Here is a 10,251-nt window from a genome sequence, read left to right on the forward strand (position 1 = left end):
CCTTCTTTCTTTGCGACTACCTGTGTAGCCTTCACCGCGTTGCACTTGATGTATGAAACGGAGTTCTTGTGAGATTCTTACGCGCGTGGCCAGTGTTAGATATCTTATCCCGGTAAAATTTGCGCGGGCTTCTGTTCGGGATACGGCGCATGCCTTCTTGGATTCGTAGTTGCTTAAAAGTTTTAACTCTCTTTTGCTTAGTTCCTGACGGAGAAGTTCCCCTTTCTCTCAGAGAGAATGGGCCGTAGTTTCGTAGTGATTGAGGATTATTTCAGTTAATTGTAAAAATGCATTATCGAGTACTTGTTTCCACTTTTTCATGTTGGACGGGAAAAGTTTCGGTAGTACCAGGTTTTATTCTGACATGTATATGTATATATATATATATATATCCCCTGCTTGCGATCCCATGCTTGCGGTATGCGTGATCGCCGTGCAGTGTTAGTGTACAATATATATATATATATGTGTGTGTGTGTGTATCGTATGCATCGAAATATGTATCGAAAGGCATGGGTTCGGTCCCCACTCTGGACGCGTGTATTTCTTTCTTTCTTTCTCACGTAATGATGGTGATGAATAAACTTTATTGGTAACCAGGTGCTGATGTTAGGGCACCCGCCCGGTGGGAGGCTTCCTTGGTCCGGTATGCCTTGGGCTATGCTGGGCATCCGTGCCCTCTCCACCAATCGTCGCTGGTGTGGAAGGTCGGAGCTGGTCACCAGCTCCACCCACTCTCATAGGTAGGGTTGGGGTTAGGGGTGAGGGAAGGGGATTGCTGGCACTCCCATACAATGTGGTACAGGGTGCCTGGGTGGGGGCAGGATTTGCAAGTGGCAGGGTATTGGGTGGGATACATGACATGTAGCAGGGCTCACGTATTCTATAAAAAAAATCATGTGACGTCACTAACGGTAAAAAATAGTCTAACCAAATGGTTAGACGATTTATTACTGTTAGTGACGTTACAATATTTTTTTATTTTATTATTAATTACGTGAGAAAGAAAGAAAGAAAAACACGCGCCCAGAGTGGGGACCGAACCCACGCCTTTCGATTAGATCTCGAATGCATTACCAATTCGGCATTCGAGATTATATATATATATATATATATATATATATATATATATATATATATATATATATATATATATATATATATATATATATATATATATATATATATATATATATATATATATATATATACATATATATATATATATAAATATATATATATATATATATATATATATATATATATATATATATTTATATATATATATATATAAATCTAGAGAAAGATAAACTCACAAAGCGCGCAGAAATAGTATAAGTAAAGAGTCGGATACACAGCAAGAACAATAACAAACAAGGTTTACTTACGTAGCGGCAACGGGACTTGCCTTCATCAGAGTAAAGTTACATCATTTTGCTATGGCAAACATTTCGAAAACATTTCTTCTATAGCTTTGCAGAAAACTGTGAGAAGGAGCGGAAAATGTTTCGGAAATGGAGAGTGTGCATTCAGTCGGGCTACGCCTATGTTACAACAACAACAAACAAAAAAAAACACGGGTGGCGGAAGGGGGGGGGGGGGAGCGAGAGAGACAAAAATGGGTCGTGTTAACAAAACGGCGTTCAAGGTTGCACCATGACGGGTCAACGTATGCCGCGTGGGCTGCAAGTTCAGACGATGCGGGAAACTGGACAACCGCAGTTTCTAAAGAAAGGGAAGAGTACACAGTAAGGTATTCAGTGGCTGGGGAGACTGGTTGGGGCGGAAGCGAAGATGGGTGTGCCCCCCACGGATGAAGAGAATAGATAGGGGGCACAAAAGAGTATTTCACAGAAGCTAGCAACTGAACAGGAAATAGGTAGGGTCGCAAAAGGTTAAACATGAATAGACCACAAAGAGTTAAACATTCTTAAGTGGTGGTGGGAATGAGGCCTCCTTCCCCAGGACAAATGGCATTGTTGAGCCGCATTAGGCTAATAAAGCTGCTGTATTACGAGAGTTTCTGCGAATTCTGATGGGAAACTCGAGGTTAGGAATAATGAACCTCGTTATAAAAATTATGAAGCCGCCAATTTTAATCGAGGGATAAGCACGTTCGTTTTCCGTAACTTTCATTAATTCCAAGTGTGGCTGACCCAAACTTATAAATGAGATAAGATTCCCGAACCTCGCGGTCGTGGTGCGTTTTGAAGGCGGATTCTAAAATCGTTGCTTTAAGATGTTCAAATGCATGCCCGGGACTGTTCACATGTCTTGACAGGGGCAAATAAGAGCAGCTTTTTGCATGAGAGCGGTGATTATTGAACCGTATTCGGAAGGGCGTTTCAGTTTGGCCGATATATTGTTGCCTACAAACAGTGCACTCTAGAAGATATACGACATTAGCGGAGTCACAGTTAGTTACCTTTTATATTTACGTAGTAGTCTGAAGCCGTACTGGTGGCGCGCTGTGTAGTGGTCATGTGTGGGCATACTTTACATCGGGGTTTATTGCAGGGCATGCAGCCAGTAGTTGCCGGTCGGTTGATACGAGAGTTAGTAAGAAAGTCACCTAAATTCTTATTATGTCGGTAGACAACGGGTGGTTGTTCGGGGAATATGCTTTTTAAGCGGTCACTTCGCATTAGGATATTGTGATGTTTTTTTAGCACGGTTGACACTCTTGGAGCGGAAGATGAGTGGGTTAAAACTAAGTTAGTTTGCGGGTTCCCGTTCGGGGCTTTTTTCTTACCGATTTCGTTACGGTCTATTTGGTTGGCTCGCACAATAGCGTCATCGATAACTTTTTCCGGGTATTTTTTATTCAGGAGGGCGGTCTTGAGTTCTCGACAGTTTGAGTCAAAGTCGGCTTGGTTTGAGCAAATTCTCCTAAATCGTTGGGCTTGGCTTTAAGGTATTGCTGTCTTGCAGTGTCTGACATGGCTACTTCGGAAGTGCAAATACTGCCGCGTGTCTGTCGTTTTTCTGTACAGTTTAGTTTGAAGCCGACCTTTGGAGGTAGTAACGGTGACGTCCAGAAAGTTTACACTGTGTTCCGAATAGGAATGAGCAAGGGAAATACTAGGATGGGCTAGGTTAAATGCCTCAATGAAGGGGAGGAGCTCCGCCTCACCGTTTTGCCAGATCATGAATATGTCATCAATATACCTTTTATAGTACATTGCCTTTAAATTTTGGGTGTCAAGAAAGTTTGATTCGAGGTGAGCCATAAAGATATTGGCGTAGTTGGGTCCGATTCGAGTTCTATTGACGTTCCGCTGACTTGCACATAATGGACCTCGTCAAACTGAAAATTGTTAAGTTCAAGAATAAGCCTAAGGAATGTTTGGACAGTCGAAGAATCGATAGGTTTGTTGCACGATGACCGCTCACACGCAAGTGATACAGCGGTGATGCCATCATTATGGGGGATGTAAGTATACAGTGAAGCAACATCGAGGGTCACTAGGAGGCAGTTATCAGGAATTTCAATTTTTGAGATGTCTGAGAGAAAATTACTGGTATCCTTAAAGGCCAACTGCACTCAAATTTCACCTCGGCCAAATTTGTTTTTAATGCGTAGTAAGTACCCCCAAATAAGCTGAGACACAAGTGGTAGCCCCGTGAAACGCCTCGTTAATCAGTCAGAAGCGTTTAAAAAGGCTCCGCCGCAGACCACTCTGCACCTGCCGGCGGATCGCGTAAACAGCCATGACGCGCCTGTGACGTTCCAGCCTACGGTGGCTTTTTCCTCTGGCCAGCCACGCAGCGGGAGAACCGGTCGAGCTCTGCTGCCCCGTGCGCGCGTAGAGCTTGCGCGCAGACATTCTCCCGAACTGGTGACCGTCCGGCCGCTCGCTGGACGGCTGCAACGTCACTGCAATGGCCGCGCTCTCCTCGGTTTCGGTTTCAAAATCGCCGATTTTTGCTGGCCGCTTGCGGCGTCCACGTGCGTATTTCAGCTGTTGTATTTTGCATGTTGCTTTCTTTTTAAGCAGACTATACGGAAATAGGGTTTTCAAGAAGTCGAAATTTTGAGTGCAGTTGGCCTTTAATGAAGGAGAGAAAGCTGGGCGGAATGTCGCAAATGAGGTTAACAACATAGCGCGAGAGGTTTTCGGTAACAGTGCCAATGCCAGAAGCAATGGGGCGCCCTGGGTTGTTCACCTTGTGAATCTTAGAGGGAAGATGAAGCAAATGGGCGAGAGGAAGCAAATGGGCGATGGATTCCACAGTCCTGCAGCGCTGAAAAAAAACATAACTTTTATCCCGGGGGTGGCGAGGGGCACATTACTCGCCCACGTGGCGCCTGACCTGTAAGACGCATCAGCGCTATCTGGGGAGCTCGTTGACCATTCGACATGATGAAAAGGAATGCATTAACAAGGACGGCACGAAAGCTAAGGAAAGCTCTTTCCTGTGCTGTATCATCTTTGCTTCCGTCCTGTCCTTGCTAGTGCATTTCTTTTCTTTTCATCATATATATAAGACGCGTCGTAGTGGAGGACTGCGGAAAGTGCGGAGTAGAGGAGTCATCCAGAGTACCTGTCTTGCGCGCCTAAATAACCACAGAACGGCATTTTCGTTCGTTCGGGGCCAAGGGAGCTCAGCCAGCAATGCTACTCGACGTGGGTGCCGCCGTGAAGTGAGTGTTTATTTCACGCAAGGTTCGCGCGAAAGAAGAGAACACCAAATGGCCATGATCGACAAAGAGGGGGTGGTGAAGGCGCACGCCTCAACGGCGCCAAGCCGGGCTAGCCCGGTGCTTGCTGGACATTCAATCGCCTTGCTCGCAAACACAAGAGACGTAGTGCTGCTGGAGCGGCTGTGTGTCGCTGCGCTGGCGTACACAACAGGAACCAGCAAGTGTAAGTAACTAGTTGAGAGAAAATGGAGAAAATAAGTCGAAGATTAAAAAATACATGAATTCTGGATGCTGCTTGCTCAGCTTCTGCCGTTTATTATGTGTGATACTGCTTTGAACAAGCTGCAACCTCTGCACGTATTTGCAGATTTGCACTACAGCTGTGCGTAATTTAACAAGAAAAGGAAACCAAACAAGCGTGAGCGGGGAAATTAAACACCCAGCTGTTTCCACCCATGACTTGGTCTAGGGTGAATCGGGGCGGAAACGGCGGTGGAATGGGAAGCGGCCAGCCTCGTTTCCCACCGGCGACGCCACCTCCCTTCCTTGAAGCACCCCGAGTGTTGAGGAAACGAAGGGCACACGTCTTGCGCCTGCGTCAGAAGACGACCGGAAACAGGCTGCCCGCGTAGAAAACAACGGGAAACGAAGCCGTGTTAAGAATGGCAGCCGCTCCTGGTGCTCGTCACTCCGAGAAGAAGCCCCCGCCGTCGCTGCGCCCTGCCATCGCCATGCTCGTCACTCGTGCAGCCGTGTTGGGCGTCCTCTCGGTGCTGCTGTGCGTGCCGTGCCTCGTGGTGAGGGCTCTGCGGGAGGCCGAGGCGGGTGCGGGCCAGGCGATCGAGGCACTGCTGCACATGGCCCAGTGCCGAGCCACCTGCCTCTCACGGGTGAGTGATTCGCGCCAACCACACTGCGTGTTTGCGCTTGCCTTAGGCAAGCGTCTCTTGATCCCCCTAATTTCATTTTGTATGCCCTTTTTGCCTTCAATGCTTATTATTTGTTGCGGTGACTGGTTTTGTGTTTTTCGCGTATTTTATTCATGTGCACCTATGATGAACCTGTTTTTTGGTCGTGCGCTTTTATAGCATTGGGAATAGGTCCATTTTGCACGTCAGTGTCGGTAATGTTTTGCTTATCGATCATACATGTAGCTAACGTCTCCCACTCAGCTGCGGCCAACGCCTGTCTTAATCCAACTCCCCATGACGATGACTATCATGGTAATGCGTGCTTATCCTGTCGTAGTTTGGAAGTGCTTTTTTTTATTCTAAGCTATAAATAAACCCTTCAGGCAACCGCCGGTCATATCCGTTAGCGAAAAGGGGTTGTGCGGCTTCAACAACGGAGGAAAGCCAAACGAAGCGCTAAGAGGATTGTTCCGGATAAAGCGTAGTCCCGTAAAATGTCAAACTAGCATTCCTAACGCTGTTCTTGACCGCGCTTGAGGTTCAACTAGTGCAGTTTTCAAATTCGCAAATGGAAGAAGAGAAAACAATTGAGGCTGGGAAGTTGAAGAAACCAGGCGGAGTTTTTGTGCAGTTCGACGCTAACGAATGCTTACCGCAGCTTCTTGCTTTCGAGATATATATATATTTTTTTTTTGTGTATATAAAGTATGCGGCCCAAAGAAAAAAAACGCGCGTGGCTCTGCACCAGGCTGAAAGCACACCGAAGCGAAGTGGATGAACGGCAGCGGAGTTGATTAGTTAGCAAATTGTTAACTATTTTCTCTTCGATCATTGGCTCATTAGAGGCAAAGGTTTGATCTCTCGCCTACTTTGTGCTTATAGCTTTTAACACCGACGCTTCCTACTCGAGTCGGCGCCACTTAATTGTATGCAACGAAGGTCCCTCAAGTGCGCAATGGGGCTTCAGTTGTTGCTCGATGTGTGCAGACTGAAGCAGGATGTACTCATCCACCAAAAATTATGTGACAGATGTGCCCGAAGTTGGTGTTTTGGGTTTCCCAAAAACATGCGCTCTGAAAATTTTGAAATTAATAAAATACTTTAATTCAATGTAGTTTTTCGCGTGACCTTGCCATAGTCTGCTTTAGAGTAAAGGTTTACGAGTGCGGCGAACTGGGCAAGTTGGTGAATGTTTATGGTGAAAACAGCGCATAAAAGATGAAGACAGAGAAGAAGAAACATAAACACCGCTGACTCGCAACTGAACATTTTAATGAAAAAACAGCCATACATATAAAGTATACATCACTAAGAACACAAACAAGAAATAAAAGAGATAAAACCAGTTAGAACTGACTACTACGCTTAGCGATAGACATGGCGGTCATGCGCGATCCAGATACGCAAGCTCTCTGTTAGAAAGGGTGAGAGATGGACAATAGATACATGTTTCGTGTTGCCAAGCAACACGAAAAAAGTATCAGTGTAGGTTCATCATCGAAAGTATCATCAAATATGGCAAAATGCATGTTTGCTGAAAAGGCCTTAAAGGCCGTTGACAAGTCTTTTGCTAAAGTTTCTGCTAAGCCCTCAAAATTAAAATAGAAAGCTGTGGCCCTTCTTAACAAGTTTAAGTTGTCTCAGTTGGGCACTAGTGAAAAAAGTTTGAAAAAATGTCAGCTGAATGTGTTTTTCACCGCCGAAACACATAAGGAAAGTGTACCTTTCCGAGCTGTTGTTAGTGAACGCGGCACTGGGCAACACGAGATGTCGGGGTTTTTGCAGAAGCATCTGTAGACATTGCATATTGCGGACCCTTTTATTAATTTTCGTTCAGTGCAAGTGGCTGAATTTTTTAGTAGAACGTAATCCAGGCCGATGCTCTGCTTTCAGAATTGATGTTGAAAACCTTTTCTTCTCCCTTCCGCAAGAACGAGTTTTGATTGATTGATTGATTGTAAGGTTTAACGCACCGGCGCAACGCAAGCGATGAGGCACGCCGTAATGGAGGGCTCCGGATTAATTTTGACCACCTGGGAATCTTTAACGATGAACAAGTTTTTGTGTTTATGAAAGAATGCGTCAACGTCTACAACGGCGAGGTTACGTTTATGCAAAGTTCCGGAATTTCAGTGGAATCCTTCTTGGAGCTGCCGCGTTTCTACTGAGAATCAACTATTGTAGGATGGTGAAACAATGTTTATGTGCAGATATCTGGAATCTGTATTGGTTCGAAAGTTGCTTCCCGTGTTAGGGACATTTTCTTGGCTCATGTCGACCGTGTATTGCCACAGGACTACGAGGTTTTGGCACTAAATCTTTCAGGTATGTTTATGACTATCTAGTATTTCGTGAAGACTATGACCCTACAAAAATAATGGTAGACATTTTGATAGCATTCAAACATCGCGCGTTCGGGCTGACGTTTACGTGCGAACCGCTAAAAAAAGAACAATCCAGTTTTTGGACCTTTCGTTAACGTTCAAGCAGAATCACGTATGCTGGCTCTTTAGTGCGCGATCTAAGAAGCCTCAACTCAACTCTTCATCGGCGCATTCTAAGATTGTGAAATATGGGATTGTTTTCAACTGCGTCAGGTCGGCCATCTTCAAGTCTTGTTTTCACCAAATAGAGTGTAGCTTTAGTGCACAGTTCGGCAGACTCCGAAATGCTGGCTATTGTGACGGAGCCATTGGGTCGGCCTGACTTAAGTTGTTAGATTTGATAAATAAAAACTTGTCTCCTGCATGTGATGTTGTCAAGGAAAAGAAGGAGGAGAGGATCGTTGTAATCCCGTACAATGTTTCACGCCGTTTGAAAAAAGTTGGGAGCAGATATGACGTCAATGCGGTGTTTTTTTTGGGGGCCAAAAATAAGTTGAACCGCACCTGTCACGCCATCGAAAAGAGTGTTAGTACAACGGGTGAGCAAACAGCTATGATGTCAATCCCGTAAAACACTTTGTTCCTTGCAAATCAGACGTGGAGTATTGCATTCCCCTCAAATGTGGTCGCTTTTATGTTGGCCAAATGGGCCGCTGCATAAATGTTCGTTTGCGGGAGCATTACAGTTCCCTTAAGGGAGTGCCTTCACGTCATATTTCCGCCCTTTGCAATGGCTGTAATTGTACGCCTTTCCTTCATGATATAACAGTACTGTTACGGCACGGTGACCAAAAGGCGAGGGGACTTGTGGAAGCATATAAAATTCCACAAATGTCTCACTCCTGTGTTAGCACTCCGTCTTTGTGTCACTTTTAGATGCAGAATTTGCATATTTTGATGAGAGCGGTACATGAGAACGTGGGCCTGCGCAGGTGCTTTAATGGGTTCATGTGTCAAGTTTTTATCTTTGTTTTAAACCTTCGATGGCTTTATATTTGTGTCTCATCAAAAAAAATAGTTTTGGTTCAGCGCTTGTCCGGTGTTATCCTCCCTTTTGTCCTGGTATTTGTGCGCTGTGAAGATGAATCTCTACCAACTAGCCCGGTTTTCTACGCTGCTTAAGCGTATATTCAAATTTACGACTCGACCTCTGGGCTTACGTAGCGCAGCCTTGGTATACGTACAGTTGGAGGTAACAGGTATGTGACAACGCCGAACATTCAGTAACCATCGCAACCGCCACCGGCCCCGCAGCTTGACAGCTTACGAATGTTGGCACGGCTTGATTTATACCCGCAAATTTAAAACTGTTTAGCACTTTTGAAAGTTCACGATGCAAAGAAACATTTCACGTGTTTCTCTAAGAGCTCGTGCACGCGTTTCTCGTTCTTTTGTTGGGAACATGACTCTTCGCACATCCTGTCATTCGCTCTTTACGTCATTTCTGCTGGGTGACCGAGAGCTTCATTTTTTTATTATTTACCCGCCGTGGAGGCTCCGTGGCTGAAGCGTTGTGCTGTTGAGCACGAGGTCGCGGGTTCGATTTCCGGCCGCGGCGGGCGCTTTTCTGATGGAGGCGAAAAGCAAAAAACGCCCGTGTGTACGAGATTTCGGCGCACGTTAAAGATCCCCAGGTGGTCAAAATTAATCCGGAGCCCTCCACTACGGCGCGGCTCATCGCCTGCGTTGCGTCGGCGCGTTAAACCCTGCAATCAATCAATCGATCGATCAATCAATCAATCAATCAATCAATCATTCAATCAATGAATCATTGAATCAATCATTCAATCAATCAATCATTCAATCAATGAATCATTGAATCAATCATTCAATCAATGAATCATTGAATCAATCATTCAATCAATCAATCAATCAATCAATCAATCATTCATTCATTCATTCATTCATTCATTCATTCATTCATTCATTCAATCAATCAATCAATCAATCATTTTTTAGTATTTGCGATATTACTTTAAAGGCACTTCCCCAGAGACTGGTATATTCGTTTTCTCGGGATGTCAGTTTATCTCTTTATACCAATTTCGGTTTTGTCTTTGATGCCCTTTGTTACACTGACGACTAGGTTCTTATTTTTCCTCTACTGTGTCACTTCTCAAGTTGTGTGGCCCGAACTTTGTAGGTTCAAGATGTTCTCATCTTTTTGGCAAAAACGTCCCTCAGGCCCGATTGAAGTTTAACAAATTACCTAAACCCTAGCTCTCAAATAACAAACGTATATCTTTTGCTTTCATGATAACTTCAACGTTCTAAGCCAAGCGTGTAAGGAAACGCAGCGGAGGAGAATCGC

This window comes from Haemaphysalis longicornis, unplaced genomic scaffold (genome assembly GCF_048455015.1).
Source record: "Haemaphysalis longicornis isolate Haplotype H1 unplaced genomic scaffold, Haemaphysalis longicornis Haplotype H1 scaffold_2, whole genome shotgun sequence".
Lineage (NCBI taxonomy): Eukaryota > Metazoa > Arthropoda > Arachnida > Ixodida > Ixodidae > Haemaphysalis > Haemaphysalis longicornis.